This window comes from Puma concolor, chromosome D4 (genome assembly GCF_028749965.1).
Source record: "Puma concolor isolate L17-30 chromosome D4, mPumCon1.1.hap2, whole genome shotgun sequence".
Classification (NCBI taxonomy): Eukaryota; Metazoa; Chordata; class Mammalia; order Carnivora; family Felidae; genus Puma; species Puma concolor.
The window spans coordinates 45313269-45336244 of record NC_141679.1 but is presented as its reverse complement, the minus strand read 5'-3'; positions in this window follow the sequence as shown (position 1 = coordinate 45336244).

The following is a 22976-nucleotide window of genomic DNA, read 5'->3' as shown; positions in this document are numbered from 1 at the left end:
TTTGCTTTTGTTTCTGAACATCTGTTAGGTGTTAATTCATAACTATCCATGTTCTTCCCCCCCCCCCCCATATCTTAATTCATATGACATAATGGGACAAGATTATTATTTTTCCTCTTTTATATATTAGAAAACAGAGACTGAGTAAAATAACTTGGTCAAGACCAGACAGATGAGAAGAGGGGACTGTTTCTTGTGGCTTAATTACCACAAACTAGGTGGCTTAACAGAATGAAGATTTATTCTCTTAGAGTCCTAGAGGCTGGAAGTCCAAAATCAGGGTGTTGGTAGGGCTACATTCCCTCCAAAGGCTCTAGGGAAGAAGATTCCATTCATCACCTCTTCTGGTTTCTAGTAGCTCTACACTTTCCTTGGCTTTTGATTGCAGAGCCCTAATCTTTGTCTCTATCATCAAATGGCTGTCTCGTCAGTGCTGTGTCTTCTCCTGTGTCTCTTCTCAGGACACTTGTCATTGAATTTAGGGCCCAACTGGATATTGCAGGATGATCTTGGAATCCTTAGTTATATCTGAAAAGACCATTTTTTTCCAAATAAGGTTACCTTCACAGGGTTCTGGGGTTTAGGATGTGGGTATAGCTTTTGGACGGGACACCATCAACCCACTATAGGGGCTGAAGTTTATAAATGGAAAAGAAAAAAAAAAAAAACCGAAACCATAAATCTAAGACCTGATATAGCTTCGGTACTAGAGAGGTTCTTTCTATGTTAACAGTGGTCACAGCTAGTTCTTGTATAGTTGTCAGGGCAACTTCCAAAGTGCCCCAAAGTGTCTCCTTGGATATGCCAGAAAGAGAGACAAAATGCCTTGAAAAGTTGCCATCCATTTCTGTTGCTGCTTGTAGAGGGTGCTCTTGGTGCCTGGCCCAGACCTCCCTCACCAGTCTGCTGCACCCTGTGGTCCAGTACTTTGTTACCTGATAACAGCTCACAGCCACTATCTTCTTCAGAAAATTGCCTTTGGCCAGGTGGGAGCTCTCTCCATGTGCCAGTTATACGCTCCCCATATCCCAGAGCCCAATGACTGACAAGGGGTACAAGGTGGCCCTTAGCCTAAAAATGGGATCACTTTGGTGTTGCCATTTGTGTTAAGCCACATCCTTGCTTAACTTTCTTTGCCCTGCTCTGCCCTTCTTGCTTCCTTTCTCCTGAGCACACTCCTTTAATAAATCACTTTTTCAAGGCCCCCCCTCTCTCAGACTCGGCTTCTTGAGAATTCTAAGACAATGCCGTTGCCGGGCTTTGCTGCTTGGAACTTCTCATTTGTTTGGCAGGTACACACACCTATGAAGATTTTCAGGCCGGGACCATTCAGTAAGCTGAATCCCGAAGTCTTGACTGTAAATGGTTTTATTGACAAATTTTATTTTATTTATGTTTTTAGGTTTGTTATTTTGAGAGAGAGAGAGAGAGAGAGAGAGAGAGAGAGAGAGAGAGAGAGCTCAAGATGGGAAGGGGCAGAGAGGGAGAGGGAGAGTATCCCAAGCAGGTTCTGCACCCTCAGCGTGGAGCCCAATGTGGGGCTTGAACTCACAAGCCGTGAGATCATGACCTGAGCTGAAGTCTGACACTTAACTGACTAAGCCACCCAGGCACCCCTTATTGACAAATTTTATAAATACCTAGCTTGGAAGGTCAATATCATTAATGTCAGCAAGAGTGAGTCCCTAAGGCCTGGAGACCTGCTTATGACCAGCCACACCAACCACCACAGGAGCTGTTTTTTAAGTAGGCTTCATGCCCAGCACAGATCCCAATATGGACCTTGAACTCACAACCCTGAGATCAAGACCTGAGCTGAGATCAAGAGCCAGACACTTAACCAACTGAGCCACCCAGGGGCCCTGGAACATCTTGGTTTTGTCTATGTGCACGGGTGTGTGTGGGGGGGGGTGGGGTGGGGAGGGAATGAGATAGTTCATTAATCCAAGCAAAGATTTTTCTGTCCTTTAAAGTGTGATCTTATCTTCTTAATTATACTTTGCTGAAGACAGTAAGAATATAGAACTCCTTGCCATTTAATTCTATTAGCCAAGCAAGCTATTAGTCTGGCAGGAAGACTGTCTAAACATCTTGGTTAGAAATGGATCAATGAGTTGCTGATGGGCCTACAAAATCATGAGCATTAGCTCTTTTAAAGATAGCCTTCCTTTTAAATGCACAACATACACAGTATCTTAAAGACATCTCACTGCAGACACATCTCAATCAACATTATCCTTACAGTAAGACAACATGGACTGTCAACTTGGCCTGAATATAGCAGCATTAGAATAAGTTTTTGAGGATCCAAAATCAGAGCTGGCAAGTGAGTTGCGGGGGGGGGGGGGGGGGGTTAGTTAATAAGGACAATGTATGGTGCTACCTTAGGTATGGTTTTCTTGGTGATGGTATGGAGTCCAGACTGGCTGAGCAGAGTGGGGGTGGGGGTGGGGGTGGGGGTGGGGAATACTTTTATGGCTTGAACATCCTGAAGCAGAAGTCACTCTATCTACCCATTTTCATTCACCGCAGAACCACTGGGCTCAGTGTGAGAGGTCTCTGGGAATTTGAGCAGAAGTCTGTCAGGAGTACTGTGAATACTCCCGGCTTCTTTGCTTTACTCTGTAGATCTGCCCTCTCACCACTTGTTTGCCATAAACCTCGTCTAGGGGGACTTTTAGCTTCAGATCCCTCTGTCGAGAACCTCTCTCCACTAGTGTTTCTTAGTTCCGATTCCAGAATGGGAATTTGATTAGCCATCCTCTGCTGTCTATGCCAGGCTATGTGATCATAGCTCCCTGGCCAGCCTGCAGAGTTGTTGTGTGGGATCAGGAGTCCACCCCTGATACTATCATCCAGGGGCGAGGGTGGAGGGAGAAAGTCACGTGACCTAAAGCATAGCTGCATGAGGGGCTGCCTCCTCCTTGCGGATGGTGGCTGGGGCAGGGACAGCGACCGATAGGTCCAGTGTCAAGTTTTTGTTGCTGTGAGCAAATATGGCCTCAACCTCCCTGCACAGTCTTGCCCCCTCACCATTGTGGCCTTATTAGAAGACTTGCTACTTGAGAGCAGGATGGGGTCTTGTTCAGCTATACAGCTCCCAGGATACTGGGGCAGGGTCTGAAATGCTACCTGGTCCTCAGCTCATATTTGTGGGATTAGGATGAAAACTGGGGAGCCTGAACCAGACTTACCCACAGTAAGGAATAGATCAGACCAGAAGACTACCACAGCAATTCTCTCTGGAGGACATTAGCAATAGTCTTAGGAATCTCCTTATATCTGTTAGAAGCTCTCGATGTCTGCTATACAGCTGACTCCCTTTTAGAAGGTCTCAGAAAGCTGTGGTTTTCTAGGCTCCGTCCCAGTGCTTCTCTCAAATTACTAGCTTGTTTTTGAGACTTTTGGGCTCTGAATCATTCAAGCTGGTCCAAGGTGTGTAGTTGGCATTGTGGATGGGAGAATTTTGTGTAGGACTGTGGTATGCATTGCAGGATATTTAGTTTTCCTGACTGCATCCACTAAATGCAAAAGCAGCCTCAAGTCATTGTGAAAAAAGAAACATGCCCTATGGTTCCACACTCCCCGCTCCAAATAGCCTCTGAAGTTGATAGGTTTTCCTCTTTGCTTTGGCCATTAGGAAGCTCAGGGAGATATACGGCAAGTGCCCTCAAGAACAACAACAAAGGATCTCATAACAGGCGAGTTTTATATTATCCTTGCAAAAAGGGATTTTCTTCTTTCCCTATTTTCTTTTCAGTTGAATTTCCTCATCACTTTTTGTTTTTACATAGTGTGTGCATTTTCGTAAGCCTCTTCAAAAAAACTTTTTTTAAACAAGATGGAATCCAAGTAAATAAAATAGTATAAAATTATTTGGCGCTTTTGATGCTTTTCTTTTATGTGTGACATTTGCACCAGTCTCTTGCTTGAGCTTTTCTTTCCTAAGATGCTTTGGGAATAAAAGCACTTGTAGAAACACATCGAATGTCATTTGTCTGTTGCATCTCGTAGCACTGTGAGAGAGGCCTTCTGTGTGCCGATAATCTCAGTCAGTTGTAAAGCTACTCTTCAAAGATGATCTGTTGGGTATAAGCAGGAGAAATAAAAAAGGAAATCCCATAAAAGAAACAGCAGCATCTATCTGGTAAAACCCACTAGCCCAGGAGGGGGAAGAATAAAAGACACACAGTCTAACTGTAGAAACTGCAGGAGAGCATATTCTGGGTAGGATGTTAACTCCCTAGACATCTGTTGGTGACATCTACAGTCAGACATGCATCATGGGAGAGATCTGTAAATTACATGGGGGACAGTTTAATGACCTACAAAACAGCACATCCACCCAGCACAGATAGCATCTTCAAAAGAAAGAAAGAAGCAAGAAAGCAAGAAAATTAATTTAGGTGGGAGAAGAGAGGGTGGCGAGGCCGATGAGTGGCCAAAAGGGCTTACACGAAGAACCCCCTTGGGAATAATAACCTTGAAGGCAAGAGTGGGCCAAGTGAAGAGGGTAGTGCTGCTCTGGGCATTTCAGGGAGGGTCAAGCAGGAGACAGGAGGAGGCTAGCACAACCTAGGGGAACAGAGGAGGAAACAGGCCTTTCAAAAAGGAAGAAAGTACAAAAGCAAACTGGATTTTGAACAACAGAAGCAAGTTCTATCTCCGATTTCATTTAAAAAGGATAAGCAGGAGTAGTAACAATCCTCGATGCTCAACACTCAATGCTTTCTTAAAAATAGCCTCAGACATCAGCTGTCAAGCTTTTATTGTATTGAAACCATTTTCCAAATGAAGTTGATGCAGAGCTCTGCTAGAATGTCATCTCCATGAGACCAGGGACTTTTGTCCTGCTGTTCAATCTTGTATCCCCAGGGTCTGTCACCTAGTGGGCACTCAATGAGCATTTGTGAAATGGATGAGTATGTAGTTGGGCTGAGAAGGATCATTACCTTTCCAACAGATACCAGAGTTCCTTAGGGAAAAGACCTGATCTTCGTGAAATACCTTGATAGGTCGCTTGAGGAAGAAGGCAACTAAGGGACAATTCAAGGCCTTGTAGAAGTAATGAACTTCAGTTGATGGCGGGAAGATGGGTAGCACTGAGAGGGGAGGGAGAAAGATGGAGAGGCCAAGGGCTTGCTATTAACAGTCATGACTAATACTCTTGAATTACAGGCTGTGCAGCACTATGTGGAAACTTCTTACTATTATCCCCGGTTCTCCAGTAAAACTGTAGTCCGGAAATTTCCCTTTATGCACGAGAATGGGAAGCATACCAAGAGGAAAGGGCTTGCGTTCTCTGTTTGGGTCAACAGCAAGAAGATTAAGGCACAACAATAAAAAGCTGTATGGCCCAGATTGGCAAATGCAGTAAAATCAAAGAAGGCGATAGAAGGGACTAGAAAAAGGCCTCTAAGTAGTTGGGAGAAATTTTTTTTAAGTTCATTTTGAGAGAGACAGATGGCGCAAGTGGTGAAGGGCAGAGAGAGAATCCCAAGCTGGCTCCACACTGCCAGTGCCGAGCCCCATGTGGGGCTCAAATCCACAAAGAAGCTGTGAGATCATGACCCGAGTCAAAACCAAGAGTCGGACACTCAACTGACTGAGCCACCCAGGCGCCCCAGTCAGTGAAGAAATCTTGAGGGGAGCTTGTATTTCCTTCTCATGGGAGGATGGGTGTTGGGGCTGACCTTGTAATGGGTGTTAAAGGACAGGCAGATATTAGGAAGACACAGGAAGCAGCAGCAGCAGAACTGCTGGGGATGAGAAGGGCAGAATTCTGCTCCCTCCACCTGTCCCCTCCTCTAACTCTCCCCCACCTCCCTTTGAAACTTTCAAGAGCAGAGGCAAAGAAAAGAGGAGGTTCTAGAGGGTTAAAAAGTCTGAGAGGGAGAGCAGCTGAGGAATAGAGCACAGAGGTAGGACCCAGGACCATGATTCAGTGGGGATATTCCTGAGACCTATCCTCAAGTCTCCAAATCAAGGATGTGTTTCCTTATCTATACAACTGGGATAACACATCTACCCTCCAGGGTGGTTGAAAGGGTCTTACATGTTTGTATGAAGGGAGGGCTGCAAAACTGTTGAGACTTAGGGGAGGTCTAAACTGCTCCCTGGCTAAGACTCCTTCCTCCACCCCAGCCTGGATCTGTGGAGCATTGGAATTCATGCTTCAGGCAAAGTAACAAAGGCCTCTCCTCCCCTCCCCTCCTGGTCCATTGGGGTCACTTGCAAACCGTCAAAGCAGCAAATTTCAAATCCTTAGCTACAAAACTGTACCTAAAACAACCAGGGGCAGAAAAGGCCTTAACTGCAAAGGGTCCACACTTGCCAGCAAGCTCTTGGAGATGATGTCCCAGAATGGCACTCTTGTAAGGGGCCTCTTTTCTCTTTCTCCCCCAACATGGTACCTATTTCCGGTCAGAGGCGGTCTGCAGTAGTTAAGGGCAGAAGTATCTTCGGATGAGCCCTGGAAGAATGCCAGAATCCTTTCCGCATGAGGAGGGATCCTGAAGAGATGGGACAGGAGGCTGTTGTAAAGGGAGAAGTCTGTGGGGCCACCACCTCCTACCCTGAGGCAGCCCTCCCTCCTCTCTCCCCTGGTTCCTCCTCTGTGTTCAGTCAGCATTCAAGTGTGGCCTCCGCATGCTTTGTTCACAGTCTCACCTGAGTGTGACAGGGAGCCAATCCCTAAGCCCCGGTTTCCCATATCAGAGTTAATCTTCTCAAACAAATGCTTGTACCTCAGGCCGGTGACCCCCATTCCCTCTGTCTGGCATAGAGCAGAATAGCATAGACCCTGGCTGCTTAGGGGGTGGTGGAAATGCTCCTGGGGGAGAAAAAGAAGAGCGGGACCAGGCACACCCAGTGGGATGGGGAGCTTAGGAATAATTGAGGAGAGGGTTGGGTGCTCTACTCCCATTTCTTGGCACCCAGAAGGAAGGACCAAGAAGAAACTCTGGGTCATTCACTCAGTCGCCCACTCATTTGTTAAGTCCACTACAGGTATTAGACACACAAAATCCAGAGAAATACTATAGCGCCTAAGGAGCTCCCAGTTCAAAGGCAGAGGTTCTCCCATCGCTGGAACACTGTCCTGCGAAGTGCCAAGTGCAATTCATTCACTCATCCATCACCTACCATGCAGCAGACACTGTTCCAGGCTCTGGGAAGGTGCATAGAAAGGTTGTTCCAGGAGCCCCTGGGAGCGTGGGGCATCGAACTCCCCACCTCAGAGTGTCTCCCTGACTGCTTACTCCCGGTCCCTTTATTTGGCAGTGTGGTTTTCCTCTCCACGGAGAAACTCTGGGAAAATACAGCTGGGGGGATGGGGGAGGCCTGGAAGGGAACCTGCCTGTGCAGTGGACTAAGAGAGCTCACCACTCTGGCCACACGGACCCTGAAGGGGAGTTCCCAACAGGATACGGACAAGCAGGTGTCATATTCTTATTCCAAGCTTCACGCGAGACCCGGGCAAGTTTGCCGTGCGTGTGGGAGGCGGTCATGAGGGTGAAAACTATAACCGCAACATCTTAAGAATAGATTTACGGTTAAAAGAGGGCATTTAATTTCCCTTTTAGAAATACTATAGGTTGTATTTTCCAAACTGGGTCTGAAGAACACTCCTATCTTCAGCTTTTTTTTTTTTAAGGGGTTCTAGGTTTTATCTTAATCTTTGATCTGTCCATTAAACCAAATCAAGCTACCTTTCTTTTCAGAACTGCTCAGGACCTTGGCTACTGACCTAGCAGGCTGTGAATTTTGAGGAATTCAGAGATTCTCAAACTTGCTTGTGTAGGACCCATTGAAGTTGGTGAAACTCATGATCAAAAGGATCTAGATTGTGGGGCACCTGGGGGCTGAGTCGGTTGAATGACCAACTCTTGATTTCGACTCAGGTCATGATCCCAGGGTTGTGGGATTGAGCCCTGCATTGGACTCTGCACGGAGCATGGAGCCTGCTCAAGCTTTTCTCTCTCCCCCTGATCCTCCCCCACTTGTATTCGCTCTCGAAACAAAAAGATCAAAAAATTAAAAAAAAAAATGTATCAGTTGTGAAATGTAGCTCTGATGTCTCAGGAAGTTTGGGGTTCCATAGTTATAATGAAATGGCACGTGTTTCCTGAATTGTCCTGGAAAGAATTGTGAATAAGGTGCTTAGCAGAGGTGCAGAACAAGACAACCTGGGCCTTTAGGGTACCTAGAAAGGCAGTTACCTAAGGGCAGGGACCGGGTGACTTTTCTTCATCTGTCTTTTGTAGTTGGCAATAATCTAAGACAATTGATTTGCTGCCTTTGCCCAGAATCCACATGTGGATGACTGTCTGTTCAACCCTCTGCCAGAAGCCATGTCTGACCTTCCTGCTCTGATCCTTACATGGCTGAAGAAGGCCACATAAGTGGCACAGTCATTTATGTGGATCTCCTGTTGGAGCCTGCTGCCAGAGCAGGGACATGCCCCAGGATGGTTGCAAGATGCTGCTTCTCTGGCCTGGAAGTAACCCTGGTGTGGTGAGAGCTCTGTGCTGACGGGGTCAAGGATGGGGTTCTGGGCGGAGTCCTAGACCTCCTTGTTCACTGCTGGAATGGCAAAGAAGTGACACCTTCCCATCACGAAGATACTCTAACAATGGTGATTCCATCTGCCATCTTGATTTATAGGTTTTACATAGGGAATTTTACATTTTAGAATGGATATGCCCTGGGAAGCCACGGATACCGGCCTGTTTCACAGGAGTGACAGTTTATGGAGTTTGAGCGACTCGCTAACCTCTCTAAGCCTTGGTTTTCTATGAAGTGAAATTTCAAAATGGAACTTTTCGTAACATATGAACATGTAACTGAGCACTTAGGTTTTGTCACAGGTTATCTTCTACATCATCTCATTTCATCTTTGCAATGACCATCTGATATAGTTCTTATCGATTGCTTCCATCTTTCGGAGAAGGAATGCAGAGAAGGAGATTGCCTCTTGCCTGAGTTTCTACAGTGGTCATATAGTAAGTGACAGATACAGGGTTTGAGGTCAGTTGTGTCTCACACTTTTGCTCAAGCTTGCTCCTTCCGCGGGTCCACAAAGAAAAGAGGTGTTTTAAAAGTTGACTTGGGGTCTTCTGAAGGAAAATCTCTGAGGAGAGAGAGGTTTCTGCTGTAGTCGGTGAACCAGAGTTGAATGCCCCGACGTATCATTTTGCTGGTCCTGCCCACTGTGGAGGAGTAACTCAATTATCTGAGAAATAATAGCTGATGATTATGGATTATCCAGGGCTTAGGCTTTGTTCAAAGCCCTTTCAGTGAGTAGGAACATTTAATTTTCTCAGCCACTCTGGAGTAGATATCCTTATCCTAATTTTATAGGTATGGAAATTGAGGCTGGGTGGTTTAAGGAATTTGCCCCAGTCAGTTGCTCAGCTTATCTCAGGGCAGAATCTGAATGGAGGCATTGTTACTTCAGGGTCCTGCTCTCAACTGCCTTTGTTATACCTCTGCTTCTCCTGGCCTCTTGCATTATTTATTGAGCCCTGACAATTTGCCTTGTGTTGTTGGAGATGGGGGCCCGCAGGGCTGACAGTGATAGAAGGAAGATTGGCAGAAGGAAGTGGTATCTGGGTCTCTCTTGTCAAAAGCTAGTCATTCCAGATACCCGACCAGGCCAGAGATGCAGAGCGAGAAAGAGACCATTAAGAGCCTGGGACAAGAAAGGAGATCTGTACCACTCAGCCAGATTTGAAGTTTACGGAGAGCCTTCCTTGTGCAGCCTCTTAAAGGAGGACATCCAGAAGGGCACGAGGGGAGAAGAGGAGCAGGTTTACTCCCTACAACAGTGCAAGTGTTCAGGCTTGGCTCTGTCCTAACATCACCAAGGAGCACTGCAAAAGTCCCCCTAAGGGGACACCTATCATAGGGCAAAACCAGTGCTGGGCTATGCACTGCTCTAGAGGGCACCTTTCATATAGAAATGTAGGGCATGGTGATTCAAGGGCTGCAATGCACATGCAGCCCATTGTGAAGGATGTCTCTGGAGTTTTCCAAGTGTTCTGGTTTCTCGCTAGAAAGCATGGGACCTGAACTGTGTAGACTCTGTCCCCCCAGTTTCCCCCCACCCAGGTCTTAATCTTACTTGCTAGTAGGTCCCCAGGTTAATGTCAGAACAAATCAGTAGTGAAGGAAGGAAAAATACAATACATGTGATTTCTAGAATTCTTTGTGAGCTGGAGAATGGGTTGCATCTAGCGTTACGGAGAAGATCCAGTGTTACCAGAGGTGCAAACTCCAGTTGAATGGGGGCAATCCGTGAAAGCACTCCACCCATTTGCTCAACCCTTAGTTATTCACTCAGTGAACATTGATTGACATCTTCTAAGGGTTGGTGTGTTAGGCACTGGAGAGGACGATAAAGAGGTTGTAGTTTATGTTCTCAATAACAGAAGAAAAAGTGGAAACCAGTTCTGTTGAGTAGAACGAGACCCGCAACAGTAGACAAACGTACAAACTCCAGTGTGGACACCAAGGAGGGGGAGAGGAGGGAAGGGAGTAGAAGGAAGATGGGGGAGAACATTCTAGCAGAGGGAGTCCATTAAGGGGAGCCCAAGTGAAGTATCCATATGGTGGATTCTAAACAAATCTACCTTGGTGGTTTCCATTGTATACAGGCGGATGCCCAAATATGAAATAAGAATGCCTATGGTAGGGCTTTGTAAATGGGAAAACAGCTACTTTTCTAGTTTTAAGTGTTAGATGACTATTTCTGGGCTGTGCAGAGATAAAGGTCCCTTTCTGGTAGACAGCAGAGTTACAAGCGGCTCAGGGTTGGTGGTCAGCAAAGGTGTCAGGAATCCTCAAAGATCTCAATTGACAAATTCCTGAAAAGTTAGTCGTGACCCAACAATGACCACTTTCCTTTATTAAACAACGTGCTAAATGCTTTACGTAGGTTATCTCTGGCCCTCACACAAAGCCAAGGAGGCTTTCTTCACAGAGGAGGAAATGGAGGCTGCTGGAAATAACTGATTTGCTGGAGTTGCACAGGTAGGAAGAGCCAAAACCAAAACTCAGACTATGGGGGTCTGACCCCAGTGGGACCCATGTCCCCTGAGAGGGTCAGTTTTACTTCCCTACAGGTAAAATTCTGAGTAAGCAGGGAACAAGTTTGGTCAGAGAACAATGGTGCTACAGGGTTATTTGTCCTTTTTCTATCGGTTCAGAGGCAATGTAATGTGAACAGTGCTGTCTTTTGTTTATGGGGTGATTAAAATGCTTTGTTGTTTTCCCTATTTTCCAAAATGGCTAGCGTTCACTCTACCAATAGAGAGTAGTAAACTTCACATGAAAAAGAAAACACCCTATGATAGGGTATTTTTTTTTTAATGTTTATTTTTGAGAAACAGAGCATGTGAGCAAGCAGGGGAGGAGCAGAGACAGAAGGGGACAGAGGATCCAAAGCAGGCTCTGTGTTGTCAGCAGAGAGCCAGATGCGGGTTCACACCCACAAACTGAACCGTGAGATCATGACCTGAGCTGAAGCTGGGTAATTAACCAACAGCCATTCAGGCACCCCAACTTATAAGATGAAGGTCAGAATTAAAATACTTTAAGTTTCTGAAAATGAAACTGAGAATGGATATTTAATGGCATTTCGCTACCCAGAAGCCAAAGATCTCTAGTGTAATAAAAAGGTGTCCCTCCCTCTGCCCCAACCTTAAAAAGTTACCAATTTCCCCTTTAATTCTCTCCATGAGAAAGCGATCTTTTGAACGGGGACTCTGGGATTTTGTAATTACTAAGATGACAAAGTTCCAGTTACTGTTTCTGGTGACATCCCAGACAGTAGGTATAGGATTCATTCATCTTTTGGGGAGCTCTCAGGGGTTTTCTCTAACACTCACTCACTCACTACCCACCTTGGGGGAGGGGGCATTGTGGAGGGATTAAAAGCAAAGTTTTATTTTTTATTTATTTTTTAAGGAACGGCTGTTCTTTTTTGGTTTTTATTTATTTTTAAGAGAAAGAGAGCCCAAGTGAGAGAGGAACAGAGGACCGAAAGTGGACTCTGTACTGACAGTAGAGAGCCCGACGTGGGGCTTGAACCCACAAACCATGAGATCATGATCTGAGCGTAAGTCGGATGCTTAACTGACTCAGACACCCAGGTGCCCCTAAAAGCAAAATTTCATTAAAAAAAAAAGGGATCTTCATCCTTCCAAGGTAGTGATATCCTTAGGATTTTCTCTGGGGCTTCGGTAGTCAACATATTTCTAGTAAGTATCCATATGCATTGGTTTTCTAATGCTGCTATAACAAATTATCACAAAGTTATTGACTTAAAGTAACACAAGTCTATGATTTTACAGTTTGGGAGGTCAGAAATCTAGGATGGGGTCTTCCTGGGCTGACATCAAGGTGTCCATATGGCTGTGATTCTTTCTAGAGATTCTAAGAGAAAATCTATTCTTAACTTCCCCAGTTCAAGGCCATGCACATTCCTTGGCTCATGTCTGCTGCCCTCTGTCTTTGAGGCCAGCAACATTGTATCTCTCCGACCATTCTTCCATGGTCACACCTCCCTCTGACTCTTCTAGTCCTTTCTAGGGCACTTGTGATTATATTGGGACCACCCAGATGATCTGGGGGTGATTGTGCCATCTTGACGCCCTTAGTCATATCTGCAAAGTCCCTTTTGCCATGTAAGGTAACATTCACAAGTTCTTGGGATTAAGACACGAATGACTTTGGGGAACCATTATCGTGCCTACCACGTTCTGTGTGTGTGTGGGGGGGGCACACGGGTGAGGAAATTGGGAAGACAGAAATAATGCAAAAGAGGGACAGAAACCATTGACTTATTCTCAGCACTCAGCTTGCCTTACAAGGTGGTTCTTGAGAATCTTTCTGATGGGCCCCGTCTTAATTATTCATACCCAGATTCTAGGAGCTGAGGGCCCCTGCCAGGGTCATAACAGATGCTTTGTCTGTGGTGATATAGATCCAATGGGTACACCCATTTTAGGAAAAGAGGCCAAGGGAAAGAGAACCATCATTCCTTAAGGGCTTGCTCTGTGCCAGGTTATTTTAATGTATTATTTTATTCAATTATCAGGACAAACTGATGAATTGGGCACTTTTGCCCTCCTTTTACAGGCAAGGAAAAGAAAGTCAAAGACGCGAAGTAAACTGGACAAGTTAAAAACAGCAAGTGGCAGAGCTGGGGTTCAAACTCCACTCAGTCTGTTTTAAAATCAGCTTTCTTTCCCTGTTTATATACATGCTGGTTCCCAGAGGCCAAAGGCACACCGCTAGTTGAAGGTGGGAGCTTAATTCTGACACCGTAGCTTCTCTGGCTCGGATGTAGTAACGCATCTCACATGATTAGACGGCTTTGGACCGCTGATGTAGAAGCACACAGGCTCCGGGCACCTGGGTGGCTCAGTCGGTTGAGTGTCAGACTTCAGCTCAGGTCATGATCTCACAGTTCGTGGGTTTGAGCCCCGTGCCGGGCTCGCTATCAGCCCGTCAGTGCAGAGCCGTCTTCGGATCCTCTGTTCACCTCTTGCTCTGTCCCTTCCCCGTTTGCACGTTCTCGCTCAAAAATAAACATTAAAACAATAAAGTATGCCGGGCTCTTCAACTTGGCTAACAACTGTAAAAAGGTAGATTTGCATCTCAGGAGCTTAAAATTTCTAGAAGGTTATAGGAGTGTTTCTTCTATTTTTGGAGTCTGTTTATAAATCTCTAAGCTTTAAAAAAGAAATGTTTAACCATACGGTGTATTTGTTACTAACTGCAGTTAGGATCCAATCAGTCTGATCAGGTACAGGACAGACCAAAAGACACGGGAGAGTTTCTAGGTTTTGGGTAGAAGCTCAAACAATATGCCTCAGAAGACCTGCAACCAGTTTTAAAACCAGGTTGATAGAGCTTCTAATTTATACTTGCTCGAAGTGCTGAATCCTCTGATAATCTAAGATGATTAGGCTTTTGGTGACCAAATGCAAATAGAAGTATCTTTTTATTACGCAAAGAGAATAAGAATATTGACTGTACACACTCCTGCACCTTAGGGAAGTGTGTGTGTGTGTGTGTGTGTGTGTGTGTGTGTGTGTTAGGGTTTTCACGTATTTTTTTTCTTTTCAGTTTCCTTTCTTCCTTTGAGAGCCATTTCATGCTCAGTGGGCATGATAGGAGCAAATAAAAATAAAAAGCCACAAGCTTGTTTGGAATTCATTAACTCCATAGGTTGCCTTTACTACCTGGGTAAGGTAGAGAAATCCTCCCTGGGGCCATCCAAAAGCCCTCACTGAATGCACGGCTCTAGAGAATCTGAGCTGAGTCTCTCTCCTGCACACAAGAACTTCACAACTGTACTTGGAACACCCCAGGATTTCTCATGCTTGGTGACAGGGGCACCTGGGTGGCTCAGTAGGTTAAGCATCAACTTTGGCTCAGGTCATGATCTCACAGCCCAGGAGTTTGAGACCCACATCAGGCTCTGTGTTGACAGCTCGGAGCCTGGAGCCTGCTTCGGATTCTGTGTCTCTATTTCTATGCCCCTCACCTTGTCATGCTCTGCTTCTCTCTCTCAAAAATAATTTTTTTTTTTATAATGCCTGGTGACAGAACCTGTAAGGGTGGGAAAGCGAGGAAGAGAATGCCTCGGGTGAGCCGAGAAGCCAAAAGGTGAAGGCTGCGCACAAGACACAGCATGGAAGGTGTAAGACTTAGTAATTTTTATTCTCTCTCCCTCACCAAGTACAGGTGCAGATACCCCACTTCCTGGGATGGTCGGCAAAGGCTTGGCAGGACTCTGCCTTCGCCGCGTAGCCTTTGAAGTTCTTGAGAATGTACCCGAGAAGTTTAGCAGGTAGAACATACCAGAGTAGAGTCGATCACAAAAGGAAGACTCCCATTCTAAACCATTTTGCCCCCAAGTCCTTTGTCCTGCATTTGCCCACCCTCTTTCATTATAAAGTTAGCCAACAGTTGGGGCTCCAGCTCAACCTGCTTCCCAAAATACAAGAACAGTGTGACAGATTAAAGATGGCCACAACCTCTTTGACATGCTTTCTATTCCTTCTGACCTGAGCAGGCCCTGTGATTGCTTTGACCAATCGACTATGGCAAAACTGACCCCGGGTCAGTTTCAAGGACCAGGTCTTAAGATACTAGCAGCTTCTAGTTGCCATCTCTTGGTACCCAGTCACCATGCTGTGAGGAAATCCAAGCAGCCCCTTAAAGAGCCTCACACAGAGAGGAACAGAGGCCCTTGCCCGAGAGCCCCCGCTGAGCTCCCAGCCAATAGGCAGGACCAACTAAATGGCCATGTGAGCGAGCCACCTTCGTGAAGCCTCCAGCCTCAAATAAGCTGCCCCCACGGATGCTGTGCAGATCGGACAGGAGGGCTCTGCTCCGAGCTCTTCCCAGATTGCATATTCATGAGAAAAATAAAGAACTACTGATTGAAGCCACTGTTTTTGATTTTAAGAAAATTTGTTTTTAAGAGACCGCACGAGCAGAGAGAGAATCCCAAGCAGGCTCTGCACTGTCAGCACAGAGCCCGATGCAGGGTTTGATCTCCCAAATCCTGAGATCTTGACCTGAGCCCGAGTCAAGAGTCAGATGCTTAACCAACTGAGCCACCCAGGTGCCCTAAGCCACTGTTTAAAGGCCGGTCATTGGGGGCATCTGGGTGGCTCACTCAGTTGAGTGTCTGACTCTGGCTCAGGTCATGATCTCATGGTTCAGGAGTTGGAGCCCCTCATTGGGCACTGCGCTGGCGGTATGGAGCCTGCATAGGATTCTTTCTCTCTTCTGTGTCCCTCCTCCACTTGTGCGCTCTCTCTCAAAAGAAGTTAATAAACTTAAAAAAAAAAAAAAAAAAAGGATGGCCATTGATAGTGGTTTGTTGTATAGCAATGGGTAACAACTAAGGAGACTGGGCTAAGTGAGGGATGGAAACGCTATTCTTTAATGCCCCATCCCCCACCCCGTGACAGACATTAATGATCAGTCACCAAATGTTTTGCCTCACTAAAGCCCGGAAACCTCATCAGCAGTACTCCCGGCAGTCATTACCAATTCGTCAGCGAGGACTGGGCTGAGTGGTGAGCGGCTGAGAAGTATGGTAGGATATTAAGTGTGTTAAGCCCTGAACTTGGGAGTTCTTTTGGTCCCTTTCCATTCTTAGACAGTACTATCCCCTCGTCCACGAGCCTGCTTAGAGCCTCATTCCATCAAGAAACCACAAGTTGCCACTTTTGCCTGTTTCATGGCTCGCTCGGTGGGGGTCACTATCGACTGAGTCCAGGTGCCCCCGGAGTCCAGGATGAATGCATTTGCCATTCGCTTCCATTCACCAGCTGAAACGGACCACTGGATGTTTGAGGGGTTATGCCCAAGTGACCCTACCTATTGTCCGTATGTCGTCTAGGGACAATCTCCACAGTACCTCACAGGGTGCCGGACACGCTGGTGTGGAACCTATTTTGGCCAATGGATGTGGCCAAGGGATGGGGTCAGGTCTCTTCATCGACTCCCACTCCCCAGCTCTTAGGACAGAGCCGGGTGCACAATGGACGCTACACAAATGCTCATTATGTTGATTTTGATGGCATTATTTCCAAAATAGTTGCTTGATGAACAAGTGGAATCTCTCCCCCTAAAAAATATCAACTCCAAACAGAAGCATAATAGAGCCAGAACTCAAAGCAAAATTATTCACAAATTCCAAGTGCCTCAATCCACGGGTTTTAATGAAAGTCATTCTGCAGTTGAGAATGTTGTAGTAATTACAGGCAAGCTAATGTCTCCGCCATATGGTTTGAAAGCAGGTCTGAATTTTGAAAGCCACGATCAGCAGTTTTATTTTCTGCTGCCGCTTCTCTGTGCCCCACCCCCTGCCTGCCTTTGTCTCTCTCTTTTTTGCTCTTATCTCTTTCTTTCAACCTCATATTCCCTCTGTCCCACACAATTCTCCCTCCTTGGTCTCCCTCTTCATGCCCAAGTCATATCTTTAAAAGCCTTTGATAGGAAACCTCCAGTCGTCCTGAGAAGTAATTGAGTGCCCAGAATGGGTCATGACATAGCATTGCCTGTGCTGACCCACTTGCCGAGAAAGAGAACCAAGGATGTTCCGACCTCTTGTGATCTGACCGTGTCACTCCGTCCCTCAAGTGGGGTTGAATGATTGAAGGGAAAAAAGACTCCGATTAACCTCTCTCCGCTATTGAATGATCTCAGTGCAGTGGTCCTTGACCCTGGCTGCTCAGAGAATCACCTGAGGAGCTATTCAGAGTACAGATGCCTAGACCCCACTTCTTGAGAGAGTAGATTCTCAATTGATTGGTTCGGAATAGAGTCCAGACTGTCAGACTAGCCGGAATCTCCCCCAGAGGATTCCAACACAGAGCCAGAGTTGAGAACCCTGCCCTAGAAACAGACTTGGACAGACAGCAGTGGGATCCAGTCTTGCTTTTTTGTCTACCGGTTATACGCAGAAGGGAGATGATACAAGCCATCATTGCCGAAGTAAGGCCAAGTTAAAAGGCATCCCCTTACTTAGATGTAGCTATTTAATAGCTCTACATCTGTTTGACTCAAAACTCATTCACAAGTGATTTGATAACATTTTTTTTTATGCTTATTTTTGAGAGAGAGACAGAGTGGGGGGGGGGAGGAGCAGAGAGAGAGAGGGAGACACAGAATCAGAAGCAGGCTCCAGGCTCTGAGCTGTCAGCACAGAGCCCGACAGGGGGCTCAAACTCACGGACCCCTTAGCTGAAGTCAGACGCTTACCGACTGAGCCACCCAGGCACCCGATTTGAGAACGTTTTATAAAAAAACTCCTTCGAGTGAGCGGAGCTGGAGTTCATAGCTTTATTTTGCAAATGGGACCTTAGGTACTAAGAGCATATATAGTAGGCACGCCCTCTCTCAGGTCAGGGCTCTTTCTGGGCTGTGGCACACTCTTCCCTCTGCCTGCCTCTAGGATAATTACCGGAGTGGTGCCTACCCATCTAAAGGTCTAAGGGTCACGACTTTCCTCTAGCCGGCCCTAAAAATCTTGCTATACGGATCATTGCCTTGGGATACACTACAAGAGTGGTTGCTTTTTGTCTCCAACGCGCCACGGTTACTCTTCCCTCAGCAAATTAGTTGATAAGATTAGCTAATGATCCCATTGGAAGGTCAGAGAGCCTTGAGGCAACAATGAAAGGAGAGATGTCAGGAGCTCATTGGGGAAGGACCAGCTGCTTAGTCAGGCACAACAGAAGGCTGATGGAGCCTGGAGCCAGAAGGGGCTCTAGAGTGTGAACAATTGGAATGGGGTCTCATGTTTGGGAGGCGTCCTTGCCGATTTAGGACTAGGTGTTGAGAGGCAGCTAGGGATATAGAAGGAGGAAATAACTACCATTTGGTAGTTAAAAAGAGATCGGTTCAACTCAACCAAACCCGAGTTTTTTTGTTTTTGTTTTTGCCATCTGCCTTCTTGGGCCTCAATATCTTTATCTGTAAAGGGAAAGGTAATGCCACCTTTGCTGGATGTCTCCCAATGTTCCGGGAATGAAGTGAGATTATATATGTGTGTACTTGGGGGGGGAAAAAAAAATCAGGGTGTTCTGCTTGTTAGGCATTTTTGTGGGGAGAGAAGATGGTGTGTTAGAAAGATGTGTGAACTAGCTGTCAGAAGCCTGGCATCATGTCCCCCCCTCGATCTCTTGCTAGTCATTAGACGACAGAATGATCAACTGCTTCCTTTTCTGGAAGATGGAATAATGGTTGTAGCCCGATCCTGAGAGGGGTGAAACCCCAACAGAGAAATCTGTAGGAAAGTGCAAACTGAATTACTACCTAAATGAGTATTAGAATTATAACCACTAGGCCTTTCTAGACTCACCCTTTTGACTGAATGTTGCCTTATTTGTGGACTTGGTGCTCTTCAAAATTACTTTTAAAATGATCTTATTGTCGGGGCACCTGGGTGGCTGAGTCGGTTGAGCGTTGGACTCCTGATTTCAGTTCAGGACGTGATGGCGGGGTTGTGGGACTGCCCCACAATGGGGGGGCACTGACAGTACAGAGCCTGCTTGGGATTCTCTCTCCCTCTGCCCTTCCCCCCCATAAGGGCGCTCTCGCTCTCTGAAGTGAAATTTTTAAAAAAATTATCTTAATGTTCATAGCAGTCTACTTTTACAAAGTGAACATGAGATCTTGCAGTCTTTGAGGGTGGCTTCCTGATATCTGTTCCATCCCAAATAATTTGTCTAAAGCTATTCATGGCAAGGTCATTCTCTTTGCCAATGGTTGGATCTAAGAATGGGCAGCTGATCAAAGTCCTGGGCAGTGAAGCACGTGGGGAAGTCCACGAGGGCTCCTGGGAAAGATATCCTTGCTGCCCGGAGACAGAGTATAACCCCATTCTACCTCTGGGCACTGTGACGCATGGCTGGGATGCTTGGGACCACAGCAGCGTCCTGACATTAGGTGGGAAGATGCCTTATAGTACAACTGATACACTGTGGGTAGCAGAGGGAAGACAGCAAGAACAAGACTCTTTGAGAGTCATGGAGTTGGGACCATCCCTGGAGCCATCCTACCTCTAGACCTTTAATTTAAAAAAAAAATATATTTTTTTTTCAACATTTATTTTTGTGACAGAGAGAGACGGAGCATGAACGGGGGAGGGGCAGAGAGAGAGGGAGACACAGAATCGGAAACAGGCTCCAGGCTCTGAGCCATCAGCCCAGAGCCTGATGTGGGGCTCGAACTCCCGGACCGCGAGATCGTGACCTGGCTGAAGTCGGACGCTTAACCGACTGCGCCACCCAGGCGCCCCTAGACCTTTAATTTAAAAAATACATTTTTTTGGTATATACATTTTTTTTTTGGTTTGAGAAGGTTTTAAAAATTGCTGTGGCCCAAGGTTTAACTGATCAACCTTATAGTTGTAATAATTGTAATAATGTAATATTACATTGAATCTTGGTAGCTTACTTTTCCTTCAGTATTTTCTCTTTGTGAAAAATAACTCATCCTCTCTATTATAAAAATGCTGGTTGTTAATGACTGTAGAGTTGGCAAATCTGGAAATATTTAATGAATAATAAATCCTAACAGCTTTCCATCAGAGAAAGCCTCCGCTAACATTTTGATCAATTTCTCCTTGTTGTTTACATTAACCTATTTAAGTTGCTGGAAAAGATTGGAGAGGGGAGGAGGAAACTCATAACAGGATTTACTGGACCCATGTCCTTCCTCTAGAAGGGATCCTGAAAGAGTAATTAAGGGTGGGGGGTAATCTGGGAAACCTTATTGGGAGGAAATACCAAAGAGTGTAAGAGGTTTGGGAAGGGAGGGAAGGAGAGAGGAAATTCTCAGACAAAATGCCACCTTCAAGATTTTCCCCAAAGTTTGGTGGTACCCCTCTCTCTGGCTTTCTTGGCCATGTTCAAGAAGGGTCTTTCCTTTTCCACTATTTTTTCCTTCCCTGTGGGCTAAGCCCAGCAGAGACTAACCCCGACCCCTCTGTCTGGAGCAGGCGAACACTGGAGCCAGCTGGCGCCTTGCATATTTTGAGCAGTTCATCCAGATGCATCTTAGTGATCTCATTAATCGAGGTGAGAGCTGTGCTTCCAGGAATCAGGGCACAAAGCTGAAACGAATGCTCAGAATTTAGAGAAAGACAAGGATCCTAAGACTTGATCTATGGCAGAAGTTGCAAACTGATGGCCTCTGAGTTGTGAGTGACCCATACATGCATTTTATTTAGGCTGCACGGTATTGAAAAGTTTGGAGATTTTACATGTACACCCAGATTTCAGGTTTTTAAGTATGAAGATATGGCAACATTGATTCAACATAGGAAGCCATTAGCTAAAGGTGACTTGGCTTCTCCTTTATCCAAGACCTATACTTGTGTGTTTGGCACACTCACATGGGATGCACATAGGTACACTATTTGCATGGCCAGACTGGACCCTGCAGGGGGCGGGGGGGTGGGGTTGGAGTTTTCATTCTTCAAGATTTCATGCCTGGGTGCTAGAGAGGTTTCTCCTCACTGGACAGATTTGATCAAGTGGTGATGGCTCCCAAAGGGCCATGTTGGAAAGATTCTGTGGTGCATTAGAAATGTAACGGCTATTGGTTGGTCATGTCTGCTCTGGGCACCAGGTGGGGGCTCGTTGTCACCTGTGGCCCAAACGTCAACTACCGAACATTTGAGCAGTGGGCCAGGTTACCTGTGTCTAATTCTGATTCCATCACTTCCTGGCCAAAGGGGAAGGATAGATTTTTACCAGTTTCTGGTTTTCTCACCTGGAGAAAGGGGTTAGCAATCCTTTCTCCATCTACATTATAGGTTTGCTAGGAAAATTACATAAGATACTATGCATTGAAGGGCTGGGAGAACCGTAACAAGTATCGATATTGCTATTCCCTCATACTGATCTGGCTCAAAATCTTTCCAGGAGTGTGCTCCTGATTCAGCAAAATTTGGAAATGGGCCTTTACCCAAAACCACTTATAAATAACTTTTTTTTAGTTTGAGTCACTTAGGAAATGCTGTAATACACATTTTCTTTTGTTCAAATGTAGAACTGAGGGGTGTGGGCAGGGATATATATAGATGAGCCTCGATCTATGTAAGGCCTATTTCCTGATTCCGAGAGCTCAGTGTTGGGAGTCCGCTCAGGTGCTGTAACAACCCCCTCTTCACTTCCCACTAGATATAATCACAATATAATAGCAGATATTTTCTCAGTGCTTACTAGCAGTGACAACCCTTCAGATGGATCAGCTCATTTAACTGTTACGATAAACCTAGAAGGTGGTTATTGTCCCAGATTACAGACTGGGAAATGGAGGCTTAGGAAATTTAGGGAACCTGTTCCTAGTTCATGGCTGTAAAATGGCAGAGCTAAGATACTTATAGCTAATGTGTATTGTGCACTCACTTTGTGTTGACACTAAGCTAAGTATTGACATGCACTTGGCGTGAAATAATTCGATTCTCATGACTACAGTAGGAGGTACTGTTATTCCTGTTTTACAGATGAAGAAACTAAGGTAGATACTTATTTGTGGATTTACCCTCTGAGAAAACAGAGGCTCAGAGAAGTTACATCAACTTGTCCAAGCTCACACAGCTTGTAGAACTCCAAGGCAGACAGGCGGACTCCAGGGTTTACTACGCTGTTGTCTTCACTTTGAACACAGGACTGTTGGATCGGAGCCTTTGCTCTGTCCACTATGGACAGAGCATAGTGGCATAGTCTGGCCTGGGCGGACTGTGGCTGCCCATCGAACAGCTTCTAGGAAGAGAGGAAGAGAGGCCAGGAGCAGGAAGTAACATGGGCAGATCTCCGGAGGAAACGACGGTTTACAGGATCCTTTCTTGTTTATAAAGGCTCTTCAGGAGCTCTGCCATGTAGGTGCCTCAGAAAAATAGATGCCAGAAATAGTTGCACGTAGGATGGCAGTTAGGGAGTTTGTTCCAGATAAGAGGGGAAGTTCTGGGAAGCAGAGCCAGAGAAGTGGTCTTTCCTTTTTGGGATTGGTCTTCCATACCTATTTGGGCCCGGAGATAAGATCGAAATGTCCTTGACCTCTAAGATCCAAACTGTGGACGGGTGGAAAGTCCCACAATGGTCCATGGCATGCACCACACTGCAGCCACTTCCCCCGAAAAAGTAGCTGTTTAGGATGATCCATTCCAGCTCAGGAATCAGAAACGGAGTCTCAGAGCAGTTGAGTTTATCAAGAACGTGCATCTAATTGATGTGAGATCTGGGTCTAGAATCTAGATTTTCTGACATCCATTCTGGTGTTCATTGCTTCATATGGTTTAGGTCTAATCAAGTAGTATCTGTTGAGTGCTTACCCCATGCCTGCATTATCCGAGCACTTTGTGTGTAGTAACTCGATTCTCACGGTAGGAGGTACTGTTATTCCCATTTTATAGGAAGGAAACTAAGGCTCACAGA